Raw genomic sequence first — 3,658 nt, 5'->3', positions numbered from 1 at the left:
TACCTAATTCTCCGCATTAAAAGGAGAACCAGTGATTCACAAAATTTTCCCAGTCCACCTTAGTAACCCCCCTCCCCTCCTCGCTCAATTACCCATTGCCCCCTATATTAGTGCTAGGAGAAAAGCTTGATCATGAGACATGATACCAGGTTACATTGTTGCAATCTGATCACTGGAGAAAAGAGGAGACTGAGAAAATGTCACCTCCTGCTTGCAGCAGACTGGAGCACAAAGTAAGTTGAAACCTCACTGATCTGAAACCACAGCACATGTACCCAGAAATTGGTGTCACTGGGACATTGCAAATGATGTTTTGGAGCCATTTTTGGATACAAATAGTACATAGCGGAGTTCTTTTTTAAAGTAAGTTTGGATAAATGGCTGCAGATGGAATGATCATTTACCCCCCCCCCCCCACTCCTTTCTCCAGAGCAATCAGCTGCTGTAGTATCCGGTGTCAGTGCTGGCCCAGTGCCCACGTACAGTACACAGCCTTACACAGGAATATACTATGGTGCTCCTGGGGGACGGCTCCACCCGGCTCCACACACCCCTTGGAATGCTGTTTACACTCAGGGAGTCGGGATGAGTTAAAGGGGCATTTGATGGGCGTGCCACGGCACCAACCGCAGCCTGAGTACGTTGGGATGACCGCAATAAAATGGGGAGTGTCATAGGAAAGGTACCCCAAAGGTGGAAGGGCACTAGGAGACATGAGACAGGGTGACAACGCAGGGGAGTCAAGAGGAGACAGTTGTCACCCTATAACTATAAGGCCCATTTTTTAAAGAAAGCTGCAGATTTAAAAAGACGGCTAGGTTAGCACAATCGGGCAAAAGTGTCTAGTTCAGATTTAGTTCAGATTTACGTAACGTGTCTGGACAGCTGTCCCCGATGTCCCTTAGTGATCGGATTGCCAGCCATTTCTAATGGGGAGCGGCAGGCCCCCTTTACCCCCACCCAATCTGCATAGCGCTCACTGGCTCCACTAATGATTATTTCCAGAGTCAGGTATGGGCAGTTGTAAAAAAAAGAGGGGACAAGGTACTATCCATGGCGAGCACGCATGTGCATCATTGTTATGTAAATGCCTCATTCCCAAAAAAAAGTGAGGGCACGGCGTGCCTGCGTGTGCCCGCCCCACTACACCCCTGGTTATTAGTTATGTGTATGGACCTAGTGCACAGACCTGAACCCACATGCCCCCTTTATTTCCCCTGGAGATGAAGTTTGGTTGGTTTGCAAGGTAGGGGGCAACAGTGAACATTACACCTTTGCCATTTGCTAATGAACCAGGTGGGCAGCATTCCCATTGGTCAGTGGTTTTAGGGCCTTCACCTGGTTGGTTACTGTGTACACAGCGGGCAGCATTTGCCCACTTAGGTTGGCAGCCACCTACAGGGCACCCTTATAAAAGGATTTTCATGCCCAGGAGTGTTTCTGATACATCAAGTTACAGCAGCACTCAAGGCATGCTAAAGTGACAGTAGTTGATTTTGTGTCGCTTGGCGGGGTGGAGCATCATTCAGCCCAGTTTTGCTGCCTCATCGTTTTTTCCCCGGCTGATGGGAATTTGCAGAGTCCCACACTGGGCGTGTTTCCTGCCGAGGCGATGGAATGTGAATGTTTACTTCCAACGCCAGGCTGCAGGAGGATGTATGGGAAATGTGTGAACATGCAGCCCCTCCGCTCGCTAGGATGCAAAGGGTTAAAACGTGCGTAATCCGGGAGGGGCAGAGGGTGGTGGTTGGCACTTACTATGAAAATAAAGCAACAAGGTGAAAATCTACGCTGAAGATTCACTGCAAAAAATGTATGTTTTATAAAATTCTTGTTTTCACCTTTTTCTTTATTTGTTGTATCTCAGTGCTGCTGGTCTGCTGCAACCTCTTTGCAGTCACTTCCTGCCTACATGCAGAATAATATAATGAGGTGGTGTTACATTTGCCCTGCAACCTCCCCTTTATTAAATCTGCCCTTCAGCTTTCCCTTCAATCTTGCACAGTTGTACAGGCTCCTCTCCTGGACTGAAATTGTTTTCTCTGATTTCACTGCACACTGTAAGCTTCTCACGATGCACATTAGAAACTGCAGCAAGTCAGAGCTCCGCCTCATTGCCTGGCTGGAGGAAGTTCCGCATCATCTAGCCGCTCCCTTCTCTGGCCACGCCCCTATCATTGATTGGATTTCAATTCCTTGAATCATGGAAGTTCAGTACAACCGATGGCATTACCTTGTGCATAACTCCTCCCATGAACCAGCCCACTACTTGCTTTAGGACCAAGGCATTGGCATACGAAGCCATCAGTGGGCCCCTGCAGAACTGACTAGGGGCCCTGTTGGCTGAGGAGGGTCTGGGCCTGTGTGCAGTCACACACTTTGCACCTCACTATATTTGTCACCCCTTGTCCGAGGGCTTTTAAGTCAGTACAGAAGCAGGGTGCAGGATGTCTTCAGGAATCCATGTACAGCACCTTTCTGGCCCCTTCCACTAACCATGTATTGCTTGCATTGCATAGAGAAGTCCATGGATCATTCTGAGTGGGCTGTGTACAGGTATGTGGACAGGTGGAGCTGGAGTTGAGCTTTAATAAATGTGTGTAAAGTCCACTAATAAGGTGCGGCCATATTAGTGATAGGATTAATTTGCAGTTTTCAGGGTGACGACTGTTGCAGTTGTAATATACACAAAGGTAGGTGATGAGCACTGACATTTAGAATGAATGCCCCCCCCACCTGCAGGGAAGGGAAGCCACCAAAATGATACATATCCAATCAGCAGATCCCATCTGTTGTAGTCGCATATTATCAGAATATAAAAGCTGACAGCTGATTGGATGAGGCCCCCCAGCACAGTCCCGGCATTGAAGGGGTGCAGAACGGATATTCAGCCAGCACTCTGCTCGCACCTTGTCCAGGACTGCTGAACAAAAACTTGTATTCAGCACTGTGTCAGCCGCACAAGCCTGCCCTTTGTCTGCCATGGATGGTGGGCACTAAGGCTCGCACAGGACTCCCCACGCCCTGCCGGACTGTAACCCTTCCCTGTCCCCCCCTGCAGCAAACTACGGAGCCGGGGACAGATCTATGTAAAATTCTAGGAATAGGAAGTGGAGATTAGATTGATGGTTCAGATCCGTGTCCCAGGTCAATTGATATTTTTCACTTTGCAGAGTGTCACACCCAGAACTCCAGCGCCAAGGTTATTTTGGACAGCGCAGGCCCTTTGTATATATTATTCAGTGACAGTAATAGGTTTGTATGATCTTCTCCTTTTACATACAAATCCTATAAAGAGTTTTTGTTCTTTCAAACATTGGACGGTGCAGCCTTGACATCTGTCTGTAGTCACCGCATTGTTATTCCATGAGTAAATGTCATCTAGGTGTGTCCGCACTTCCACAAGCGCATCCAGGAACCGCTCCCAAATGGCGGAAGTCACTTTTAGGGATAAGTAAAAAAAAATGGGGCCGGGCCGGGGAGAGCAGAAAGTATTCTCTTCCGCTCCGGGGTTCCCTATTTCCAGTGCGTTTTCTGTGACCTTTTCTCTTGGTTTGGTGTTGCTTTGTTTACTCAAAGCGCAAGGAGACGGCCATTGAGAAACCACTTCACAAGACGGCAATCTGTTTCCTGGCCGGGCCCTTCAATGCGGAGACGG

The sequence above is a fragment of the Pyxicephalus adspersus genome, chromosome 3 (genome assembly GCF_032062135.1).
Source record: "Pyxicephalus adspersus chromosome 3, UCB_Pads_2.0, whole genome shotgun sequence".
Classification (NCBI taxonomy): Eukaryota; Metazoa; Chordata; class Amphibia; order Anura; family Pyxicephalidae; genus Pyxicephalus; species Pyxicephalus adspersus.
Note: the sequence above shows the minus strand (reverse complement) of the source record.